This window comes from Pseudorca crassidens, chromosome 1 (assembly GCF_039906515.1).
Source record: "Pseudorca crassidens isolate mPseCra1 chromosome 1, mPseCra1.hap1, whole genome shotgun sequence".
NCBI classification, from domain to species: domain Eukaryota; kingdom Metazoa; phylum Chordata; class Mammalia; order Artiodactyla; family Delphinidae; genus Pseudorca; species Pseudorca crassidens.
In genome coordinates, this window is record NC_090296.1 from 196,078,739 (window position 1) to 196,105,395 (window position 26,657).

Below are 26,657 nucleotides of genomic sequence, written 5' to 3' on the forward strand. Positions count from 1 at the left end.
ATGGGAAAGACCACAAAGACGACTTTGGAGTGACTGGTAATGTTCTATTCCCTAATCTCCACAGTAGGAAGACAGGTGTTCATGTTATTATTTTTCATTATAACTTACACATATGCAAAAATATTGTTTGGTATATATTCAATATTTAGTAATAATTTCATGAAAGATAAGGTACATTTTAAATTTAATCTTTAAGAATTCTTTATTAGCAACAATATGATATGCAGGATATAAGAAGTTGGGTTTCTGATATCATTAATTCAGTCATTTGTTCAAATGTTTATTAAATGCCTGTACACAGCGTGATAGGGATGTGACATTGGTTAAGCCTTTATTTGGAGACTAAGGTTTCCGTAGCTGTATCCTAAAATGAATTTGAAAAACGACTGAAATCGAAGATGGTTACAGTCTTACATAGGCCCAGCTTTGACCTCAGTCCCCTAATGCTAGTCCAGGGGACGTCTGAAGGCACACTTTTAAGAATTGGGATGTCACTTGGACTGGTCATTGACCAGCCATTAAAGTTATCTTACAGTCGGGTCATGGAGAATGTCTCCCATAATTTATCTTCTTGAAACTTAACTATGATAAAAATTCTCAGGATGCTGTGGCTAACACTTACATCTTACTGCTCTTCTGTTGAATCTTAAGCAGTTTCAAGGTATTTATGGATTTTTCATTTTAACATCTCCTGCAAAATTTGTGAGTGATTTTCATTAAATGAACTCGCCAGAAAATAAAGATTGAACTCTGTAGCTATAATGCGGTCCTAAATTCGTAGCTTAAAATGAAAAGGGCTTACCCCAATCCTTGACTTTTTATAAGTATTCAAACATTCCTTTGAATGTCAAATAATAAATTCATAGTGCTAGATATCCAGCAAGATGGCAGTCCTGTTGCCTATATGAAGTGCTTAAATATACCCAATTGCAATTCCAAAGCTTTATTGCTTCATTTATCACAGGAAATGCCAGAGTTCTGAAATATTTTGTAAGGAAAGCTACCCTACTTGTATGAATTCTCATAGGAATTACCAAGAATATTATGCCAATTCAATCTTAAGTATTGAAGTTAGAGTTCTAAATGACATTTAATAGTATGATTTATTTTCTGTCTTAAACTTTATAGGTCACATAAACAAGATCCTATCCTTTCATATTGCTTTTTATTGTTAAAGTGTCTGAGTGATGATAAAAATCTAAGCTTAAGAACTGTCAGATGATTTATGATATTTCATTTATTTTTCAAAGGATTGGGGTGTCACCAATAAGCCTATTAGAATTGTAGGTTTAAAGTTCCTCAATTTTAAAAAAGACCAGCTGCGTAAACAAGTGTGTTAGCTTTGTAATTTAATTCCGTGTGATTTTTTATAATACTTCAAAGTACCAAAGGAGGCAGTTTTTCTTAGGTCATAAATGCTTATTTATGTCATTATGATCTCAAACTTTCAAGTGCATTTCAAGATCTACTTTTTAAAATATTAATACGTTTTTATTGTGTTCTTTATAACCTCAAGACATTTCTCCTTTTGTCGACCTAAATCTGCCTTTCTTCATGGGCTGACATCAACAGCATGGAATGTGGATGAACTGGAGGAAAACTGCTTTAAAAAATTAGAATTCTGTAGTCAGGGATGGATAATCTAAACTATCTTTGCGAGTGTGCTGTAAGCACCTTAAAGCTGTTTTTTTTGTTGTTGTTGTTATTAAATTGTAAATTGGGGATAATTGTAAGTTCACATGCAGTTAAAAGAAATAACCCGTGTACCCTTTACATAGTTTCCCCCAAATGTAACTTCCAGGATACTAACATGGATACAATGCAGATCCTATTCAGATTTTCCAAGTTTTACTTGAACTCATCTGTGGATGTATGTATTTAGTTCCTGTGCACTTGTTATCACAGGTATAGCTTCTTGTGTCTACTGTAGTCAAGATACAGAGAAGTTCCATCACAAGGATTTCTCAAGTTGCCATTTTATAACTACACTCACCTACCTCCCCCACTTGCCAGCCCTGACCCCTGGCAACCACTGATCTGTCCTCTGTTTCTATAATTTTGTCATTTCAATAATGTTATATAAGTGGAATCCTAGAGTGTATAATCTTTAGTGTTGACTTTTTCATTTAGCGTAATTCCCTTCAGATTCATCCATATTCTTGTGTGTATCAGTAGTTTGTTCCTTTTCATCATTGAGTGGCATTCCATCAAAATCTATTTTGATTTTTAGTCTTCATATGTACACACACATAAAATATGAGATAATTAAAATATCAGTTTAAAAGTGGTTTAAGATACGTTACTATTAACCTATCAATTAAAATTCCAGGTAAGTTTTTAGTATCCTTTCAGTCATTTCGATTGGACTTGTCTGTGTCTTAAAGTACTAAGAGCAGATGCTTTGCCAGCTGTACACACATTTCCAGTAGGAAAAATAATGCTATTTTCTAACAATAACTCATTCTAATAAAAATTGGCAAGTTTGGAGAAAAGACAGTAGCTGATACCATGCAAGACAGGTCCTTGTTTTGATTCCAGCAGATTTACTGTTTAGTTTTTTTTTCTTTCATGTAGCCTATAGCTCATGTGCATTTCAAGATCTACTTTTCACGTAACCCCACTAGCTCTTTTCATACAGCCTATTATTATACAAGTAACTCTCCTTACCCTTGTGCCTGTGTTTGTTAATGTGATAAATAAAGCTGTAGATGTGGATGAGATCTCCTAGGGAGAGACTATAAAGTGAGACCCAATGTTTACCTTGAGGAGCTCCAAGACTTAATGGCCAAGGATGGCCGGAAAGGCAGCACGAAAAAACCAGGGGCTTCTGGTTCGTGACAGCTAGGAGAAAAGAGGGTATGAAGAAGGAATAGCCTCCGCTGAATCTTCTTCCCCACTTTCACATGTGGTAACTGTGCTCTTAAGTCTTTCTGCATCCAGGCCTGGGGAGGATGCAGAGACCTCCAGGACCTCGCTTCTCCAGAAGTGCTCAGTTGAGCTTGGGAGCCTCAGGAACCAATGAGAAAGAAGCTCTAGCCAGGCACACTGTGAATAAGAATAAGTGTACCTGATATTACCCCTAATTCTGGTCATGAAGACAGTTGCAGAAATCTCTTTGCATCCCTGTCATTATCACTACCATCTATGTGTACCATAGTTGTGTGGATATATTTGGACATGGTTATCAAAATTGGAAGAAGGCATGACGTACCAGCATGACAAATGCATTTTTAGATTCAGGCCAGTGTTTCATGGTGGTTACCATGACTGCATAAGCCACAGCTCCTTCTAAAATGCCTTTACGATACTTAACTTTCTCACACGTAGTTAGATCGTACAGTTAATGTCATTACTTGGGGATGGAAAACACCCTTCTGTTACTAACACTACCTTGAAACTTAAATGTCTGAAAATGATTCGCCATGCAGTATTAAGAAGTAAAATGCTTTTATTACTTTCAATGAGAGGACAAGGCTCTAAATGTAGGTGTTCAGGGTGAAAATGAAGGAGAGTGAGTAGGACCAGGAAAAGCAAATTAGAGTAAAAAGTAATTTTCTGAGATTTATCATTTCAGGTGTTTGAGTTCTGTTTTTCTGGAAATATAAAATCTCAGCCCAGAGCCAGGAACTCTGCAGTTTAGTCAGTTAGAAACTTGTGTTGTATTTTTGGAGTCGAATTTTCCTGTTGCCCACGTAAAGATGTCAGTGAGTTAGAAGCAGCTCATGGCTACTTTGTGTGAGTTACTGAGTGTTGATTATGTGATAACCAGAACCAAAACTTAACCATGTCTTTGGATTTGTAACTTCATATAATTCAGTAGTCATTGTTTAGGTCATGTTCACATACATATACATTGAGAAATCTTAGTACTTTACTAAAGTGGTAAGCTTTTATATTATACAGTAGAATAAGGTAAATATTTTTATGGATTTTGCTTAAGATCCTAAATACTGTGCCTTTTTTTTCAGTAAATGTAGATGTAACCTTCATGCCATACAAGTGATATTGTTTTGCATTTTTCTCTCAAGTTTGAAAATCCAATTGTGTTTCCTGAGTATGTTGAAGAAAATCAGCAAATTTTATCTTCTACACATTTTGAGAGAAATAACTGCAAACCTTATATAAGAATAATGCAAAGATTTGATTAGAAAATGTTTGCACACTGATGTATCATAATTTCCATATTTGCCTCATGAGGCCTACTTTTGAAAAGTCTGCAATGGATGCTACTTCCAGAGTATAGTTCATAAATGAAGTTCCTGTATTGAGAAGTTTAGTTTTGCTATATCAGGCAGAATATGGTCTTTCTCTCAGAAAGTGCTTGGGCAACTAACTTTCAGTCTTAGTGGTTTAAACTAGCATTTCACATCTCACTGCACTTGTACTGATTTTTTTATTTGCAGGGTTTTTAAAATCCTTTCTTTTACACCATGGCCATGAGATAGATGTGATATTAATCAGGAAAGGTAGAACAGCTACATTTATTTCCTACTCTGCTCTCCTTAGAGTTCTTCAGAATAAATGTGTTTAAGGGCAAATCCGAAGTAAAGACTTCACCGTGTGTACCTCTTACCATTAGGGTGATACTAAGTGGAATGGTGAACACTTACAAAGGTAAACCAGCTAGACCTAAGTGCCATGTATAGAGCACTGCACTCAACACAGGCCGAGCACACACTCCTTCCAGTGCACACGGCTCCATCTCCTTGACAGACTTGCCGTTAGGCCATGAAACAAGCCTCAATAAATGTAAAAAGGATCGAAAACATACAAAGTATGTTCTCTGACCACAGTAGAATGCAATTAGAAATAAGTAGCAGAAGGAAATTTGGGAAATTCACAATTATGTGAAAGTTAAACAGCATACTCCTAAATAGCCAGTGGGTTAAAGAAGAAATCACAAGAGAAATTAGGAAATACCTTGATATAAAGTAACTTAAATACAACATGCCAAAATTTACAGGATGCAGCTAAAGAAATTAGAGGGAAACTTATAGCTATAAATGCCTGCTTCTTTTTTTTTTTTTTTTTTTTTTGCGGTACTCGGGCCTCTCACTGCTGTGGCCTCTCCCGTTGCGGAGCACAGGCTCCGGACACGCAGGCTCAGCGACCATGGCTCCCGGGCCCAGCCGCTCCACGGCATGTGGGATCTTCCCGGACCGGGGCACGAACCTGTGTCCCCTGCATCGGCAGGCGGACTCTCAACCACTGCGCCACCAGGGAAGCCCCCCTGCTTCTTTCTTTTAAAGGCCACATGTTAAATGGTTTTATTTATATGAAATTTCCAGACTAAGCAAATCCATGGAGACAGAAAGTAAATCAGTGATTTCCGGGGACAGGCAGTGGGGTAGAGTGATGGGACATTTTGGTATTAGATGGTGATGAGAGTTGTACAACTTTGTGAATATACCAAAAACCACTGAAATGTACACTTTGAAAGGGTGAATTTTACGGTATGTGAATTGTATCACAAATATAAATAAATCAATCTGAACTGAGCCCCTCCTGGGTATTCTGTTATTGTGCCCCACATGCTTTGGGTACCATATGAACACAAAGGGTGTGAACCCTGCCTTCTAGAGCTGCTAGTCTGTTGGGGGTAGTACCCCCGGTCCGGGGTACTAGACATGATCTAAGTATAATTACAATTGTGGTCAGTGACCTGAGGGAAAAAGGTACCTGTTCACTATTAACAGGGGTATCTCAGCCAGACGAGGTCAAAAGACGGTCCTCCTAAGGAAGTGATACTGCCTTGAGATCTGAAGGATGGTTTCAGGTTATCGCAAAGAAAAGAGGCGTCACAGGGAGGGGGACCAGCATGTAGACAGTCTGGACGACAGAGCCACGGTATGTTCTGGGGGTTGGAGGAAGGCCAGTGTGGCTGGGCACAGAGAGTGGGGGTGAGGGGTGCAGGAGGAGACACAGAAGCGGACCGAGGCCGGACTGTGCAGAGCCTCGTGGGCGCATTATGGCTTGTAGTGGCTTTGATTCTGGACCGCACGGCACGCTCTGTGTTACGAGAGCATCACTGTGGCCGTGTCGGTTGCAGGAGCAGGCGTGGAAGCAGGTAGAAGGGTATTCAGTGGTCTCTCAGGGGATGGTAGAGCACACCTGGAGCCAGGTAATTGGCAGTGGAACTGAGAAGAAATGGACGTATCTGAGGGCTTTTTAAGAGATAAAATTGACACGATCTGGTGAAGGCCTAGAGACGGGAAGTGAGGGAGGGCGTGTAAGGCGTGGCTCCTGGACGCTGGGCTTTTGAAAGTGAGTAGGTCAGAGGGTCGTTTCTGAGCCAGAGATTTTCCTGTCACACTTTGTATGGACAACTTCAAGTAACATGAATGTTGGTTGTTTTTTTTTCTTTTGAGAACTAGTTCTTTCTTACCAAGGCAGTCACACATTATGTAGAGCTATGCAATTTGCTGATAGCAAATATTTGGGGAAAGTTAACAATTTTTTTGAGAAAACCAGATACATTTTTTAGTATCTGCCAGATGCATTTCGGTCTTGGGCTCTTTTGGTCTTGGAGCCTCTTTTGGCCTAGCCTGCATCTTCAGGGTCTTATAATGTACTTGGCCTTGCTGTAGAGATCATCTGTCGTTTAAATTTCCTCATTTTGATGTAAGTATTGAAAATAGACTCTGAAATAATTTTCTGGCAAGTAACTACCTTCTAATGAGGAATAACTGAAATGAATCCAGTTTTAGCAATTCTTATTTCCTTGGCCAGCCAAAGTCTTACAATGTCAAGCTCTTCAGAGATGTTTTTATTCTGCAGTTATATGGAGCAATAACAGTTTATTATAATTTCTAAAAGCCACTTTGGCAATTTAAGACTACACGGAAATAAACTTTATACCCTAAAATTTTTTTCAAATGACCTTTGAAGAGTTAGTTATTTGGGTATCCACTTGCATTTGGAATGTCAACATACAGAACCAACAGATGGGTAAAGACCTGACGAAGAAAATAGATCATGCCAATAGGTTGTGATTTAGGTTAAGTTTTACCATAACTGTTACAAGGAAGGCCCTTCTGCTTACAGTGTTTATTGCTAATCTACCAGTAATAGACAAACCTTATAAATCTATAAATGCCACTGTGTACAGCAAAGCAGGAGGCAAATTTAAATTAGGGGAATAAAGAGTCATTTAGAGAAAGTCTTAGTGACCTGCCTTTTGCAGCCCTCTTCTGGGGCATTTTCACTAATGTTTGTTCTCATGGGCCAACACACACAGGAGGGAGTCAGCCTATTGTTCATAATTTTTCCACGAGAACACTGAAGCTTGCATCCATTTGAATCAAGTTTCCTTTTTTGTAACTAGCAATATAGGCTCAATCTAAGGATTAGCTCTTTGCTGGTAAGCATTAACTGTACGTGCTTATTCTATTGTGCATTTTAATTTCTGAGAATTGTCCTTTGAAATGGGGACTTTAAATGCAGACCTACTAGAGAATGGACTTGAGGATACGGTTAGGGGAAAGGGCAAGATGGGACAAAGTGAGAGAGTAGCATGGACATATATACACTAACAAACGTAAGGTAGATAGCTAGTGGGAAGCAGCTGCATAGCACAGGGAGATCAGCTCGGTGCTTTGTGACCACCTAGAGGGGTGGGATAGGGAGGGTAGGAGGGAGGGAGACGCAGGAGGGAAGAGATATGGGGACATATGTATATGTATAACTGACTCAATTTGTTATACAGCAGAAACTAACACACCATTGTAAAGCAATTATACTCCAATAAAGATGTTAAAAAAAAAGAAATGGGGACTTTAAGAACAGGGAGGGCTTCCTTGGTGGCGCAGTGGTTGAGAATGAGCCTGCCAATGTAGGGGACACAGGTTCGAGCCCTTGTCCGGGAAAATCCCACATGCCGCGGAGCGACCAAGCCCGTGTGCCACAACTACTGAGGCTGCGCTCTGGAGTCTGTGCACCACAACTGCTGAGCCCATGTACCACAACTACTGAAGCCCACGCGCCTAGAGCCCGTGCTCCGCAACAAGAGAAGCCACCGTAGTGAGAAGCCACCGTAGTGAGAAGCCCGCACACAGCAAAGAAGAGTAGCCCCCGCTCACTGCAACTAGAGAAAGTCTGTGTGCAGCAACGGAGACCCAACACAGCAGAAAAAAAAGAAAAGAACAGGGAAATTTGGAGGTTAGAGGCAGTTGTGGTTAAAAGCAGAACCTAGTACCTGTCTTCAGACCTCAGCTCCACCATTTTACTAGCTGTGAGAGCTTAGATAAGTTACTTAACCTCTCTGTGCCTAATTCCTTATATGTGAAAGGGTGATCATAAAATACCCATCCCAAGGCTGTGGTGAGAATTAAATAAATTAGCACACATTTAAAATGGCTAGAACACTGTTTGGAAGATAGTAAGCTCAAAATAAATGTTAGTTGCTGCCGCTGTTGTTATATTGCTAAAATATAAAATAAAATAGTAAATTAAATATAAATTAAATAAATAAAGATAAAATATTAACTCTCACCTGAAAATTAAGATGTTATAACTCAGTTATGGTGGTCGTTTTTGTTGATTTTGTTTGTTGTTTGGGCTTTTTTGGTGGAGCAAGGACAAGGTTACACGGCTAGTAAGTGGTGGAAACCAGGTTTCCTAAAGAGTTGGTTTAGGTCAGGAGTTAGCAAACTATGGCTTACAGGCCAAACTGGGCCTGTTTTTATACAGCTTGCAAGCTAAGAATGTTTTTACATTTCTAAATCATTGAGGGAACATCCAAAGAAGATAATATTTTGTGACACATGAAAATTACATAAAATTCAAGTGTCTTTGTCCATAAATTAAAAAGTTTATTGGTACACAGCCATGTTTATTCATGCATATTGTCTCTGGCTGCTTTCACGCTACACCAGCAGAAAGGAGTAGCTGTACAGAGACCGTAGGGCCCGTAAAACTGAAAATATATGCTAAATGGCCCGTTACACAAAACGTGTTCTATTAGTTATATTGACTGAATGAATGAACTGTCCTCCTTTGACAAAAGATGTAAGCTTGCATAAGAAAGCATATGACTTCAGTTATCCTTGTGTCCAGAACACTTTTGTTTTGTTTTGTTTTGATTTAGAAAAAGTATAATTTTCCACCTTGGTTAAAATTCTGTTGAACCTGACATACAAGTTCATGAGTAGACTTAATTCAACTGTAGTAGATGGCGTAAGTGCAGACATGCCAAAAAACATACTTCTTCAGTAAAGAGTATTAAGATTTGGATTCCTCTCAAGAATTGTCAGAACAAAAGTTCAATTGTGTGTGTGTGTGTGTGTGTGTGTGTTTAAGGGTATTTGCCATCCCATAATTCTTTTTTAAAGATTCTTGAAATAGAATTCTGAAACAGTCTGCTAGTAAGATGGATTTTACAGTGATAACATACCTGAAGAGTACAGTGTTATAATCCCACTTCAGGAGTTACTTGTTGTTAGTTTTCTCAAGGCTTTGACTTTGTGACTCAGAGCCTCATATTTCTAAGACAGCCCAAACTGTGGAGGCTTTTGGCAATTGAGCCTAGAGAACATGGGCCTTGATTTTGTCCCACAGATCATTTAGGCAAATAACCTTTTCTTCTCTCCTTATGCTATTTTTAACTATGATGTGGATCTTTTTTGTTTTGGTTGGTTACATAATCTTTATTTAGGAAATGTTTTGCTCTTGAATATCTGTAAATCTTGCAACTCCTTCTGTTTAGGTTTACATCTTTCAAAGTATATTCATCAAATGCTTTTGAACGACTTCTCCCCTGCAAGGCCCCAGGGCTAATGGGAACAAGACAGAGCTGGGCCCTGCCCTTGGAGAGTTTTGAGTTTGTCAGGTTGATAGATGTTAAATTAACATAAGTATCATCAGTGTTGGGAAAGAAGAATTAAATTGTGTACTGGATTCGTAAACTAAGAAAACCTAAACTCATCAGGGGAAGTCAGAGAATATATTGTTCCTTTGGAGTTTTTTATTTTTTAGTTTTCTGTATTTGAAAATCTGTTCTCGGCTAAATGCCTGTTACTAAGCTGAAATTATTTTGAGTTTAGCGAAAGTATTGAAATAAGAATTTTAAGAACTTACATCTAATGGCCCTCTTATTGATCTATGCACAATTTCCTAATTAGTATTTATTGGTAGACATTAGATGGTTGAGTGATGAACCTCGTGCATTTGTTTTTGACAGAAAATTACTAAGTGTAATGATCACAGTAAATTTGGGATGAGGAAAATACAAAGTGAAAAAAGACTACCATTTAGTTTGTTAATTATCACTTGAAAATCAAAATATCCTTTTATCCTTCTTGAACAGGTATGTTTTAAAAGTGGATTCTAGGGTTTCCCTGGTGGCGCAGTGGTTGGGAGTCCGCCTGCCGATGCAGGGGACGCGGGTTCGTGCCCCGGTCTGGGAAGATCCCACATGCCGCAGAGAGGCTGGGCCCGTGAGCCATGGCCGCTGAGCCTGCGCGTCCGGAGCCTGTGCTCCGCAACGGGAGAGACCACAACAGTGAGAGGCCTGCGTACCGCAAAAAAAAAAAAAGTGGATTCTAGCTAGTTTTTTTTTTTTTCTCTTTTGGAACAGTTTTTGTTTATAATATAAAAATAGACGGTTATATATTTTATACACACATACACTGTGTTTATGTGTATGGGTGTATATATAAACACACACACCAAAAAATGTACAAAGAAAAGAGGGAATTTTCACCAACCCAAGTCCCAAAGGTAACCACTGTTGACAATTTGATTTCTCTTGGAAATACAACTTTTTTTTTTTTTTTTAAGACAAATAACATCAGAGCATACTCACTGTTCCACAGTTTGCTTCACTTAAGATTATTTCCTGGATGTCTTTCCCTGCCAGTGTTTACTGAGGACCACCTGCCTCTCCAGATCTACTTCATTCTTGTTGTTCTTATCACTGATAATGTTATTTTAAGTAGTCCATCCATAAGGTAAAATATTCAAAAAGTTTGTTTACAAAAGAGTGTGCAGTGGAAGTCCGCCTCCTGCCCGAATGTGCACCCCAGGTCGCTCCAGGGGCAGCCACCCTGGCAGTTTCTTATCCTTTGAAATCGTTCCTTTATTTTTATATGCCTTCCCTTGGTGAGACTAAAATTAACCCCCTGCCCAGTCATTTATAGGGAATCTGAATGCTTAGTGAATTTCCAGCAGCAACCAATTGATCTTGTAATGTCAGCGTTTAAGATTGCATACCAACGGGCTTCCCTGGTGGCGCAGTGGTTGAGAGTCTGCCTGCCGATGCAGGGGACGCGGGTTCGTGCCCCGGTCCGGGAAGATCCCACATGCCGCGGAGCGGCTGGGCCCGTGAGCCATGGCCGCTGAGCCTGCGCGTCCGGAGCCTGTTGCTCCGCAACGGGAGAGGCCACAACAGTGAGAGGCCCGCGTACCGCAAAAAAGAAAAAAAAAAAAAAGATTGCATACCAAAATGAGAAAAGATTTCCCACTAGTTGTATTTCAGTTTTGAATTTCATGCCATGTGATTGTTTAGAGGCTATAATCCGTAGGTGTACAATCTTTGCCAGTGTTTTAGATCCTTAAAATGTAACTGAACGTTCCCAGCAGAAGCCCCACAAGGCCTACATGCCCCAGAGCACCTCCTCCCACCTGCCCTCACCCACCCACGCATGCTGTCTCACTGTCGACGTTGTGAATTACAGACCCAGGTCTTGGGCGGCCTTGCTGCTTTCATCTCAAAGCTAACAGGGATTTATGGCTAGTCTCTGAGATGCCTACGGTTATCCTAATCTGGAACCACTTGGGTTAACTTCATACCCTCAGCTTAATTTGGGTAGTGCCAGAGCCTGGGGAGGGGAGGGGGGTGGCTGGGGGAGCGGGCAGTGGATTGAAGTGGGGGGCACTCACCTCTGCCTGAACCAGCCTGGACCTGAGAAGCTGTTGGTTAGGGAAGCACTTGCCCTGTAACACTGGGTCTTTTGTCAACTGCTGATACTAAAGTCCCTCGTGAACAGAGCTGGTCTAGAAACCCCTGCCTGTCTGATAAACTCACCAGAGAATATGGGGTGATACATGTTTTGGAGAAATAAAAAGAAGTAAACCAGATCCAGTCTTCAGAGTGGCTATGTTGACATACATATGGCCTGAGGAGCCCTAGGCTGGGACTTCCTGTTTATAGGCAGTATTTACCTCTGTGTAAAATATGTTCCTCAAAATATACACACATCTGTGAAAAATGCCATTGGTAGTTTGATAGGGATTGCGTTGAATCTGTAGATTGCTTTGAGTAATGTAGTCATTTTCACAATATTGATTCTTCCAATCCAAGAACATGGTATATCTCTCCATCTGTTTGTGTCATCTTTGATTTCTTTCATCAGTGTCATAGTTTTCTGTATACAGGTCTTTTGCCTCCTTAGGTAGGTTTATTCCTAGGTATTGTATTCTTTTTGTTGCAGTGGTAAATGGGATTGTTACCTTAATTTCTTTCTGATTTTTTTGTTGTTAGTGTATAGGAATGTAAGAGATTTCTATGTATTAATTTTGTGTCCTGCAGCTTTACTAAATTCATTGATTAGCTCTAGTAGTTTTCTGGTGGCATCTTTAGGATTTTCTATGTATAGGACCCCAATGTTCATAGCAGCACTATTTACAATAGCCAGGACATGGAAGCACCCTAAATGTCCGTCAGCAGATGAATGGATAAAGAGTGGTACATATATACAATGGAATACTACTCAGCCATAAAAAGGAACGAAATTGGGTCATTTGTACAGACGTGGATGGACCTAGAGAGTGTCATACAGAGTGAAGTAAGTAAGCAAGAGAAAAACAAATATCGTGTATTAATGCATATATGTGGAGTTCAGAAAAATGGTATAGGTGACCTTATTTTCCAAGCAGAAATAGAGACACAGAGGTAGAGAGCAAGCGTACGGATACCAAGTGGGGAAAGGGTGGGTGGGATGAATTGGGAGCTTGGGACTGACATATATACACTATTGATACTATGTATAAAATAGACAACTGATGGGAACATACTGTAGAGCACAGGGAACTCCTAATGCACTGTGGTGTCCTAAATGGGAGGGAGATCCAAAAGGGAAGGGATATATGTATATGTACGGCTGATTCATTTTGCTGTACAGTAGACACTAACACAACATTGTAAAGCAACTATACTCCAATAAAAATTCAAAAAAAAAGAAAAGAAAAAAAACATACACAGAAGTTAAGTGCATAATGCTATATAAGAAGATTCTATCACCAGAGAACTAGTAAAACATTATACAATTCCTTAATACATCATTTCTTTCCACATAGATATATGTGTAGTATAAATATTGTATCTTTGTAAATATTCTTTAATTTTACTATTTTTCTTCACAATTGAAGACGTATATGCCTGGCTAAAGTCCACTGTGCTTCCAAATAGGTTAAGGATTTGCCTACTTAAAATACCCTGAATGATTTGCCTTTTTTGCCTAAATTTATGTAGGTCATAAGACCTATGCTTCTTATCACTAGTATAATCACATTTACCTTTTTAAAACTGTAAAGAAAAGCATAACAAAATTTATCATCTTTCCCATCTTTTTGTACAACCAATCTCTAGAGCTTCTTCATCTTGCAAAACTGCAGCCCTATACCCATCAAACAACAAGTCCCCATTTTCCCTCCCCACAGCCCTTGGCAATCACCATTCTACTTTCTGTTTCTATGAATTTGACTACTCTAGGTACCTCATATAAGTAGAATCACAGAGTGTTTGTCTTTTTTTGTCTGACTTACTTCACTTAGCATGTCCTCAGGTTCATCATGTTGTAGCAGGTGTCAGAGTTTCCTTCCTTTTTAAAGCTGAACACTGTTCCATTGTATGCATGTACTACATTTTGTTTATCCCTCATCCATTGATAGATAACTTGGGTTACCTCTGGGCGACTGTAAATAGTGTTGCTATGAACATAGGTGTGCATATATCTCTTCGATATCTGCTTTCTTTTCTTTTGGGTATATACCCAGAAGTGAAATTGCTGAATCGTATGGTAATTTCTAGTTTTAATTTTTTGAGGAACCGCCATACTGTTTTTTATAGCAACTGTACCATTTTTCTTTCCCACCAACAGTACAGAAAGGTTCCAATTTCTCCATAGCTTTGCTGACACTTGAAATTTTCTTTTTTTTTTTTTTTTGGTAGTAGCCATCCTAATGGATGTGGGGTGATATCTAATGATGGTTTTGATTTGCATTTCTCTAATGATAAGTAATATTGAACATCTTCATATGCTTTGTGACCATTTGTATGTATCTCCTTTGGACATATGTCTATTCAGCTCCTTCACCCTTTTTTTTTTTTTTTTATTGCTGTACACGGGCCTCTCACTGTTGCGGCCTCTCCCGTTGCAGAGCACAGGCCCCGGATGCGCAGGCTCAGCGGCCATGGCTCACGGGCCCAGACGCTCCACGGCATGTGGGATCTTCCTGGACCGGGGCACGAACCTGTGTCCCCTGCATCGGCAGGTGGACTCTCAACCACTGTGCCACCAGGGAAGCCCCACCCATTTTTTAATTGGGTTATTTGGTTTGCTGCTGTTGTTGAGTTGTAGAGTTCTTTATATATTCTGAATATTAACCCCTTATTTAGACAAATGATTGCACATATCTTCTCCCATGCCATAGGCTGCTCTTTCACTCTATTGAATGTTTTCTTCGATGCACAGAAACTTTTAATTTTGATATGATACAGTTTGTCTATTTTTACTTTTGTTACCTATGCTTTTGGTGTCCTATTAATCACATTTACCTTTAATCTTTTGAGCGCCACTGATTTTTCTAAAAGAATAAGAGGGAAATGTAAGGAAATATTTAAATAATCATAAAACCGTTGCACAGACGTAGTTGGACACGGCTTCAGAGTGAACTGTTGGCTGCTGGGCCGCACCGTCATGCACTAGCTTAAAAAGTCGCTTCATCAGCTAATGTGACAATGTATATGAAGCCCAAAAGGCAGTTTGAGATGTGGATCTATAAAGTGTAAAGAAATGGATTTGGGGGCCGCGGTAAAGCACATGAAAACAAAGGATCAGGAAACACTGGTAATCATATCCTTTCGTTGGAATCCCTGTGTATGCACAATGAACCATTGTAGGAAGGCTTGCAAGACAAAATGTTCCTCTGTTTCCTTCCGCATTCTTCTGTTTCTCATCTTGCCTATGCGGTGATGCCTCATGGTCCGTTAACACTTCTAAGCGAATAGAGATAATTTGAAAGTTTTATTTGAAGCCTGACTTTCAAATTTAGAGCAGTAGAAGATGGTTCTTAAAATATGTAACGTCGCTTGGCTCACCTTAAATGTTAATAAACTGCTGCAGTTGATCAGCAGCACGACCATTTGACACCCAGCCAATGGTTATTGACTATTTAGACCAGCGACAATGCACAGAGTCTATAGGTGTCTTTCTGGCTGCAGTAGAGAGAGGAAGAGCCGGTTCTTAACTGGTTTTCTGTATCTTCTAAGATATTTAAAGAAACTGGAATTTAAGTGCTTTTTTTTAATCACAAGCCATTTCTCCTACAATAATGCTGCCATTGTGCCTGTTTCCCTCCCACTTGCTTTTTCTTTCTTTTGTGATTGCTGCCCATTCATCCTTCCCCTGCTCGTTAACCCACGCGGGTGTTGCCCGCCCTTCTTCTTGCCGGATTCTCCTTCCCACCCATCCAAACTTACCATTCCGTGTCTTCAGCCCTCCTCTCTCTTCCAGCCTCTGTAGGATTAAAATGAGCCCAACGGAGTCTCTGTGGAGACCATTTCGGATTTCAGGTCACTAGTGGACACACACAGCAAATACTTCCTAAGTACCAGGTCAGGTGGCTTCCTCTTCCATCTGGTGCCCAGGTGTTGGTCAGGCAGCTACCAGGAAATCCTTAAGCTTCAGTGTTGCCTCTGGACCATCTTGTCCTGCAAACACCTAAAGAAAGCAGTTTGAGTCTTGGAAGCTTAAGCAGAAAAAAGAAGCTACTGAGACATCTACCCCACCCCCCGCCTTTATTTTCTTTTAGGTATAAATAAATAGGAATCTTTATGAGCAAGCCTTAAGTTGACAAAAGAGACAACAGAAAACAAGTGAAAACTGCCCGTGACAGATAAGCCTCTTGGCTCAGTCTCGTACCCACGTGAGGATTTTACTCCTTAAATAAAACGTTGTAGCAGATACAGAATTTTCTGCAATAAAAGTCCATGTGTGCTTGTTTAACTTTTCAGTTCAGCGTTAGGTGAATGAGAATTCAGGTTATTGAGTGGTTACTTAGTTCCGGTAGCCCTCTGGCGAATCATTTTGCAGTATGAGAGGATGCAGTCATCATATTCGAGAAGTTTTATTCATTAACAAAAGGTACCAAAATAAATTTAGCCGGGGTCACAGCGTTTAATTTAATAGTATTCCAATAATAACTGCCATAATTAGTTTCAGATTTGCCTTCCTTCCCAGAGGACAAGGATTTTTAGCTTTTTGATGCCTATTTAAAGCATGAGAATGACAGGAAAATTAATGTCACGACCTTTAGAGCCTGTTTATGGTTTTTCCATGTCATACCCTAAAGGATGTGGGGAGTAGTGTGCATCTAAAATAAACCACTTAGTACGGACAAGTAAAAATTGGGTTAATTGGGTTCACCAGATCCTCAGCTGGTAGCACCTCAGTCAAGACTCCATTTCATATTAGACAGAGGAGCACGCTTTATACACTATAAAATTATCTCTTAAACTACACCTGTTACATTCTGTGATGTCTTGAGAAGAAAAACAATTTTAAAAGGACAGTTTTTCAAATACGTAGGATTTTTTTCCTCCTATAACTTTATCTGGCTTGTCTGCCTCAATTAGGAAATCACTTTGTCTTTCCATTTTCACAACAAAAATGCGCTGACACCACCTCGCAGGCCGCACTCCCTGACCCGCACACCCACTTCCTTTGGGTGACTTGGGGCAGCACTGACTATTTTTCCCTTTCTAGTCCGTCAGGGACTTCCCGTAAACAATCACTTTCTTGATCCTTGAGAGGTGAAACTTGTTTGTACTTTATTGTCAGGGTTTGTGTGTTTCAACAGAGAGCAAGGGTTGTCTGTTCAACTAGAGTTGAGAAAACTATCTAGGCAAGCTGGACTCTGAAGCTTTTGGATTAGTTGGTTGAACTAATCCTGTGGCAAATTCGGCAAGTAGCGTTTTGCAAGGAGTCTCATGCGTCGCTGGGTACGTCAGTGCCGCTTCCTTGCATGACGTACGGCAGTGTCCGTAAAAATTTTAAGTTGACCCGGACATTTCTTACCCTGACTTCACCCTTCGGATGGACTTGCACGTGCCAGCTAGGCTGTGAGTATAAGGATGCAGACTGCAGCTTCGTGGGTAGGAGCAGAAGGCTGAGGACAGTCTCACTGTCAGTCGGTAGGTGGCTGGTTCATAAACTGCGGCTCCATGCAACGAAATACTCTACAGCCTTTGCAAGGAATGAAGAGGCTCCGTAAGTGCGGACACGAGAGCTCCTGAAAATGTATTAAGCGAAAACAGAGCAGCGGGTATAATCTGCTCTAATTTGGGGACGGGAGAACGGGTGATAGAGCATATTTCTACACGTTAGCTTGTGTACACACAGACTGTTGCTGAAAGGATTTCCACAAAGGTGCTAAGACTCGCTGCCTCTAAAGACGGGAGCTGGGGGGGTGTAGGTCGAGAGTCAGGCTTGTTCATTTTTCCTTCGCTTTTTCCATGTCGGAGATAAGCATTGTATGGTAACCTAAGCGATAGACCAACGCCATCAGTGGCGGCAAATAAAAGAACAATTTAGGTGATGCTGCAGAGGTAGGCGTGTGACTGGGGTGTTCCAGGGAAAAGGTGAAAGTTTATTTTAGAAGAGGAAGACATCACCAGAATCATTCGTGAAGCAGTCCACACACTCACAGGAACGTGAAAAACTATGGAGCATAGATGAAGTTAGCAGGAAACAGAGCAGAGCAGGGGGGTTTTGTTTGTTTGTTTGTTTTTAATTGAACAGTCATTGTAAAGTTAATTAATGGGATTTTAATTCAGGGCAGAAATGGTAGAGAAGAAAAGAGCTAGAGATGGGAGCAGAGGTGAGAGGAGTGGGCGCCCTGGCAGTGCTGTGGGAGGGTGGAATTCCCAAAGACAGGCAGGCGGTAGAAATAGTTGTTGAAAGGACACCAAGTGGTCTGAGGTGATGCGACCAAAACTCCCTGGTGCTCAGCAGCCGAAAACGAATGTGAGGGATCCAGAATGATCTTCAGAGTGTATCCGTTTCCTGTAAACCTGCTTAGTTTGGAGATGATTTTGTCACTAAAGGTTGACAAGAGTGGTGGAAACGATCATTTCAAAATAATGAATTAAACCCGAATGGTTAGAAACACTGCCACCAGACTGCTGGGAGGAAACAAAATGCTGACCGGTTTCACAGCGTGTCTCCAATCGTGGACGTGTAAGTGACAGCCTCTTTATTTGATAGTATTTATTTGACTGTCTAGCGTCATTTCTTACCAAATGGTGCAATTCTCTTTTGAAATGCTTTCATCTTCATCATGATGATAACCTCACAGCCCAGAAGGATCCATCCTTTTAGCATTGAGAAGCCAGGCTGGAGATTCCGAAGATGCTCTGTTTGATGTAGAAAGAACCAAATGTTTTTCTTACATCTTTATCTTTTACCTTTGAATAAATAAGGGATGGAAGAATGCCCGTTTGTTAAAACTTGCCTAAATCTTGGGTCTTTTTAGACTTAACTAAAATGCACTCAGGCCTTTTAACAGGAAAGCAGCATTGTCAAATTACTTCATTTATAGATAGTTTTGGGAATCATTGTTTCCTACGACTTGTTATTGATAGTTAATGACACTTAAAACAATGTTGATATATCTGAAAAGTCCCACACCTGCTACTAGAGAAACTGAAGAAACGAGGACATTTTTTACATTTACGTAAGATAATTTTTAAGTCATTTTAGGAGTGCTTCAGTCCTAAAAACACAACCAGGCAATCTGCAGAGATCAAAGGAAATTTATTACTGAAAAAATTAACTTAGTCACTTATCTGTCACTTTAAGTTATAGAAAAGTATAGTAATGGCAGAATTAATAAGCTATTCCTTCAGATTTCAAAAATCACTATTCATTTAAAAAATGACTCAGAATTTTAGAAACTCATCTATTGAAAATAAAAGATTTAAATGGTATGAAAAGTACTAGATGGAACCATGCAAGTATTGTTAAATAATTTCTAGCACTCTTATTTTTACAGGATTATTGACATTTATTCATTCAATAAGCATTTATTAAACCTTATTATAAACCAGGTACTTCTAGGTTCTGGAAGTATAAAGATAAATATGGCATTGCCCCTGCCATCAGGAAACTCACAAATTTAAGGGGAAAAATGGACAGATTTAAGCAGATGCTGCGTCCTAAGAGAGCCAGTCAAAGTGTGTTGAAAGGTAATGGACAGATCAGTAGAAATTTCTTGAATGGGCCAAGAAATTGTAGACGTTGCAGAGGCGTTGAGTAGGAATTGTCTAGCAGGGTAGGGGCGAGAAAGCTGTTCATGAAGAGCTGTGGAGGCAAACGAGAACGGCCTTTTGAGATGCAGCTGCTAAACGTAGTGGTGATAGCCACACAGGCCAGTGCGCTAAAGGCCTCGTGTGCCGGGCTGAGGAGGTCGGGCTTCATCCGTGGACAGCAGGGAGCCACTGATGGACCTGAAGCACGAGGAAAACATTTTAATGGTTAGATTTGCATGAAAAAGACCCTTTCAGGACTACTGGGTAAAGATGATAGTGGAACTCAGAGATAAAGTTAAGGAATTTTTCCAGAAAGGGCAAAAACAAAAGAGGTTAAACACGGGACTTCCCTGGCAGTCCAGTGGTTAAGCCTTCGCCTTCCAGTGCAGGGGGTGCGGGTTCAGTCCCTGGTTGGGGAGCGAAGATCCCACAGGCCTGGCAGCCAAAAAACCAAAACATAAAACAGAAGCAATATTGTAACAAATTCAGTAAAGACTTAAAAAAAAAAAGGTCCACATCAAAAAAAAAAAAAAAAAAAAAGAACTTTAAAAAAAAAGAGGTGAAACATGTGAAAAGGGGAAAAAAATTGTTAACAGTCCAGGGAGGAAAAACATCGGAATAAGAAGAGTTCAGGGGGAAAAGAACAGAGAAAAATAAATTAGGAAATCTTAGAAAAATAATTGAAGAAAATGTCCCAGGATCCAGAGTTTCCAGATTGAAAAGGCAAACACTTGGCAAATGGTTGAAAATAGGCTGAGAGACTTCATTGTGAAATTTCAAAACCTTGTTTCCATAGAGAAAAAAATAAAAACAGACTCATACAGAGGATCACAAATAGCTTTGGATGTCTTAACAGCAACACTAGAAACCGGAAGACAGTGGAAATTTCACCCTGGACTTCGGTGCTCAGAAAAATTATTAAGCAAGATTTTTGTTGATTGAGAGATAAGAATAGAGATAAATCTTCAACCTTCACAGTGGGACACCAGGAGGTACTGCCTAACACTGAACAATCAAGAAGTAAGATTATAAGCATGTTAGTGACAGAATGGAGGTATAAATATAAGAAGAGTCAGCTCGAAGAATTCAAAGTGCTTGTTTCTGGGGAAGATAGATGAATAAGCTCTGGGGGTCTAATGTACAGCATGGTGATTATAGTTAGTTGTGTTCTTAAAATCTGCCAAGAAAGTAGACCTTGAGTGTTCGCGCCACAGTTTAAGTGTTCTTACCACAGGGGGAAAATAAAAGTAACTGTGAGGTGACGGGTGTGTTAATTGAGCTGACTGTGGTAATCATTCTACAGAATATGCATATGTCACGTCATCACGTTGTACACATTCGGTGTATACAATTTTATTTGTCAATTAATTATACCTCAATAAATCTGAAAAAAATTTTTTTTTAATTTTAGGAGGCAGGAGCTGCATTTAGGTTTCAGGTAGCCAAGTGGAGCTGTGTAATAAGCAGAGAATATTTCACCCTGGAACCTGGGAACTAGAAATACAAATTTAGAGCTGTGGTTAGAGCCTTAGAAGTTGAAGTAATCTTACAGAAAATCTGTGAAGGGGATAAGAAAAACTAGGGTCTAAGGCTAGAATATATTTTCCTGGGTAGATTTTTATTAAGTTAGAAGAATGCCCTCCTAAATGCTATACCCTGCCTAGTTCAGTCATATGTGGAACACATGTGAAAGAACAAATATCTATATGTGCTTGCACTTTACGAGGGTGAATGATTAGATCTTACAGGTGAAAATGACCTTGTTTGTATTTCTAAGTATATTCTAGTATATTCCTTTTTTTTCTTGGAAAAAACCAAATGAACTTTTTTGCCAACTCAACAGTAACCTTTTTTTTTTTTTCCTTTTGGAAGAATCCTGCAGAACTTTACTACCATATATAATACCCTGTTTTTTGAATAGTTTTTTTTTACAAAGTATTTTCAACACATAGTATTCTAAGTTTAATCCTTTCTTCAGCCAAATGGGTTAAATAGTATTATCTCTCCCTTTCTAATTCAGGGAAACTAAAAGACAAAAAGATTCAATGACTTGTTCAAGCTCACAGAAGTTTCAATTAAAAACATACATCTCCCCACTCGGTTCACGGATCCTTCCACAACTTCTTAACACATTGCACAGTTGAGGTGGGGCTGGAACATGGTCCTGAAAATGAAGGGTCAGTCTAGTCTTTTCGGGTTTTGGTTTGGGGAATAGCAGTGAATATCTGGTGAGACCACCTTAGCAATAGGTCTAAAATTAGGGGAAGTGGGACAACCCAGACTTTCTGTAACGCTCAGTAGAAGAGAAGTTGCCTTGGAGGGACTCGAACAAACTAGTCCCCCAGGACAACTCTGTAAAGCATTTTACTGTGTCAGTGACTGACATTCAGAAATATCTGAATTTAAAGAGACCCTTTTTTTAAAAAAAAACTTATTTATTTTTGGGTGTGTTGGGTCCTCATTGCTGCACGTGGGCTTTCTCTAGTTGTGGCGAGCGGGGGCTACTCACTGCGGTGGCTTGTTGCGGAGCACGGGCTCTAGGCGTGCGGGCTTCAGTAGTTGTGGCTCACAGGCTCAGTAGTTGTGGCTCACGGGCTGTAGAGCGCAGGCTCAGTAGTTGTGGCGCACGGGCTTAGTTGCTCCGCGGCATGTGGGATCTTCCCGGACCAGGGCTCAAACCCGTGTCCCCTGCATTGGCAGGCAGATTCTCAACCACTGTGCCACCAGGGAAGCCCAGAGAGGCACTTTTTAATTGAACTGATTAACAGTGTTCAACCACTCAGGGGAGGAAGAAGATTGTCAAATATGTTATATTAATGCAAATATTAATATAGGCAGTTAAGAATTTTCTAAGTGGATCAAAACTCATTCTGTAGATTATCTTTCACCTTTTCTAATCCTTTTGTGCCAATTTCAGAATTTTATTATTTGTTTCTTAAATAGGACAGATTGAGATGGGAATAAGCATTTATTATAACTGAGCAAATGACTGCTACTATTAGTCAGAATCTGGGTACCATAAGATTACATTATTTTTGGAAAATTGAGCTTTAAGGTATTAGGATCCTCTCATTTATATAAAGATCTTGAGAAACTTGAGTTCCATCCATGCTGAAAAAAGTTATTTTTTTAAATCAGTGAAATATAGTACAACGACTTTAAAAACAGGCCGTTGCCTATAAAGTTAAACCACTCAGCAGTTTCACGCTAGGCAGTTTCACCCAAGAGATATGAACATGTTTATCTACACAAAGACTTGGACACAAATATTTATAGCAGTTTTATTCATGAGAGCCAAAAACTGGCAACAACTCAAATGCCCAACCATGGGTGAACGGATGAGCAAATTGCACTAGAGTCATAGGATGGAATACCATTCAGCAATAAAAAGAAATGATTTACTGGTACGTACAATAAAAGAATGTACACTGTTTGATTTATATGAAATGATAAGAAATTCTAGAAGAGGCAAAACTAATTTATGGTGACAGAAAGCATCAGTGATTGCCTGGGGCCAGGGAAAGGGGCTGGGGGTGGATCATAAGAGAACACAAGGGGACTCTCTGAGGTAATGAGGGAACTTTTTGATGTTAATGTTCTATATTTTCTTGTAATGTATCTGGGATTTGTTTTAATCGGGCATGGTAGGGTTACAGACACAGAGACAACTGCCTTTGGAAGAAGAATTTATTACTTACAGTTCCCAAGAAAGGGGGTGTGCCAGGCGTTCAGGGCCACATGGGGAAGCTCCAGGGTTGGAAGTTCCAGGGAAGGCGGGATGGGAAAGCATGGCCTAGAGCCTTTATTGTGGTCTCCCTGGGAAAGGCGAAGCAGGGCAAAACAGTTTAGGATTGGCTAGTTTGAATGATGTCAGTGGTTCCAGGGTCTAAGGTAGTCCTAGCTGTCCAGTGCCTGGCCCTGGGGTGATTAAAGCCAGGGGAAATACTGGCTTGCTGTGTAAGAGTTCCATAAAGGAAGTGGTTGGGGATTTGGACTTTGCATTGAAAGATGTGCTCTCCGGAGGTGGTTTGCTATCTCTAGGATTATCTAACCCTGGAAGGGGTACTCTGTCCAGCCAGCCAGGCCCCTCATATGTCAAAACATCATCAAATGTAGAAAAAGAAGAATGTAATTCCTACATAGATATGTATACGTTTGTGTGTGTGTGTGTTTGCTGTATGTAGATTATACCTCAATAAAGCTGATTTGAAAAGTTTTTTTAAAAAAATAGTGAAATATAATGGGCGCATGAAATTAAACAAGGTAGGAGAATTCATCCTCAAGTGCATTAAACGTTTGCAGACAATACCCAGGTTTATAAAAGAACAGAGCATCATCGAATACTTCATAGGTACAAGTTCATTCAGGCAGTTCCTTTCTTTCCCTCTCTGTGTTATGACTATTTCCTTATTACAGTAAAAGAAAGGTGGCTTTTTCACTCATATGATGTCTGGGGTTATGCAGCCTTTCTGAGGCCTTTCCTGCCATGGTGCTGAAGTATACGATGAGTGGTTCTTAGGGCTGGACAAAAAAGGCTTCAATCAGCTTCTCCTTCAACGTTTTCAGTGACAGAGTTCAGCATTTCAAATAGCAGGTAATGGAGTGGGCGTCAGAGTTGAACGTCAATAGTCATGAGAAGCTGCTTCCTCGCGTCCGGCTGAGGTTTGCTTCCTTGTAACTTGTCTCCCTTCCTGGTCTGACTACTGCCCACTGGAGTTACCTAGTGTCGCTCGAATCTTTCCTCCATGTAACTTCCCTTCAAATATTTCAAGATGACTATTGCTTTCCCCTGAATTCTCTCATTTCCCAGGTTCACTCCCTTCCCAGCTTCTCTAAATCACTTTTTCCCTATTACTTCATTCCCATTCTTTGTTTCACTGATTTTCCTTTAATTCTAGTTTCCAGCAACAAACCTTCTCTCTCCATTTCCATTGACTTGGTACACACTTGTACAGGTGTTCATGAGACAGAAAAATGGAGGAAAGATGGAGGGGAAGGGAGACTGAACGCAGCGGTGCAGGAGCGTGTATATGAATTTAGGGACCAGACACACTTGGAGAATTGGTTCTGGCTCATCCAAGTGACCTTGAGCACGTTACTTAATTTCCTTGGGCCTCAGTTTCTTGACCGTAAAGACGAGGACAGTGCTGATTCCCTGGTGAGGATAAGAAGATTGTGTGTGTGTGTGTGTGTGTGTGTGTGTGTGTGTGTGTGTGTGTGAGAATTACTTTGTAGGTCCAGCCCATAGCAAATACTCAGTGCAGAAGAGCTATAGTGTAGAATACAGTGGAGGGGCAGGTGTCTTCTGTAGATTCACCAACTCTGGCTCTAGCCTCAAACCTAAAATCTGTGGGACAGTCCCTGTGCAATGCTTTAAAGTCCAGAGCCACGAGATCACCATAGAATCAAAACTGAAGGAAGGCCTGGGAGAAGAACAGCTTCCCAATCAATAGGTTAGTAGCGTTACCTTCATATATAAAGAAGAGCCTGTTACAAATGACCCATAGTTAGACACCTAGAGACTTTATTACCTTTTTAAATGTTTTCATGTTTCAAGTTTTTCTGACCAATTGCATTATATTATGGCACTTATCTGAATGACAGTGTTTATTCGTTAGGAAATAGTTCCCTAGAAATAATTCCCTAATACTAATCAGTTAGTATTAAGTTCCCTTAATAATCTCGAGTAACATCCACATTGTAGCTCTCTGGATGGTGCCTACGTCCACACACAAGAGCACGCACTTAAACGCATACTCACACTCTGGGTTAATGGTAAGAAGCTTATTGAGCATAGAGCAAACAGTTTTCATTTATTCTGTAAGATTCTTTATCTAGATGTGTTTTTAGGAAACTTGTCAAGGCAGCATAGCAAAGACAAGGCAAGTTGTGCCTTAGGTTTCCTCAACTAGAAGATTTCCATTTCCAGCACCATCAAGTTGTCACTTCTCAAGTAACCAATTCACCTAATTTCCATTTTTAAATTTTCATTTTTAATCAACTCTGTTTAAATGTGACATATAAACTAAAATTAAAAGTAACCGTATGAGTGATTTATAAAGCATATTAAGTCTTGCTATAATCGATAGTATTCACTCATTGTGTTCTTTAATTTTTGTTCCTTTCCAATAGGTTTTTCTACTTAATGTACTTTTCAGCATTTAAGTAGGAAAAGCCAGGTTATAATGATCAGAGATTCTCTAGACTGTGAAGGACACAGTGGCTGCTAAATGCTGTTTCATAGTACCTTGAGTCAGGGTGCCCGCTGACTTTGCTTGTGTGATACTTGAAAAATGCTAATACATCTTACATGACTTTTTAATGCATCTTCCCTGTAGAACATGTATATAATGGCCTTCTACTTCCAGCCCAATCAGAAGGTGAGATATTGTGATTACTCAGGTGTTTTCTTTAATACGCATTAGGTGTATTTATTGCCCTTTTGTTTTTCATAATTACAGTGGAATTAAATACAGTCATGCTTTATGTGGCAGAAGAAGATAACAGACTCCATTTGAGTGAATTTTCTACTTTAAGTACCAAGATATTGGGGGTGTACAGTTGAGATTATTTTACTGGTAATGCTTATCTAATATAACATTCCAAAGCAATTAAAATAAAAAGTTGATTTTTGTTTTGCTTTTTTTCAATTGCAGAGATAGTACTTGTTCATTGGGGAAACATAGCAATATGTCCATAAGCATAAGAAGGAAAGTTAAATAACAGTTTAATTCCTCACTCAGAGAGATAGCCACTTTTAACATGTGGCAGTTTCTCCTAAGTTGGTTACAGAGTGGTACAGTAACCAGCTCCTCTCATATAAAAATGTGTGGCAAACATTTTTCAACTTTTTAAATATTTTAAGAAAGTGTCTGTAATAGTTTCATTATAAAAATATATCCTAATTGACTTGGTGTATATCTTCAATGGTAACCTGAAGAATTTAGAAAGATAATGCGGATGATGCTAGTGAAGATGGTAGTACATAGCTTTGCACAGTATCATGATTTTCTGAGGTGGAAGGAAGCTCTAGATGAAAAGGAATGCAGAACTTTAAGGCTCAGGGTGCATCCTGCAAAAATACCCCCCAAACGCTTTGCATGCACCGCTCTGTAGACTTTTTCCAAGCATG

At 39.8% G+C, this 26,657-nt stretch overlaps 1 protein-coding gene across 45 annotated transcripts in view; it reads left to right on the forward strand.

Annotated features, from left to right (window-relative positions):
- ZNF438 (zinc finger protein 438) overlaps window positions 1-26,657 on the forward strand; it is a 297,450-nt gene that overhangs the window by 117,259 nt on the left and 153,534 nt on the right. For 6 of the 45 annotated variants that reach the window (XR_010934694.1, XR_010934693.1, XR_010934695.1 and 3 more), the window contains one exon: window positions 5,697-5,847. The exons of 36 other annotated variants lie outside the window; for them this stretch is intronic. The gene's annotated coding sequence lies outside the window, so the exon portion shown is untranslated. Of the gene's footprint in view, window positions 1-5,696; window positions 5,848-25,863; window positions 25,906-26,657 lie in introns of all 45 variants that reach the window. 3 more of the 45 variants (XM_067705203.1, XM_067705283.1, XM_067705224.1) reach the window with 1 other exon arrangement.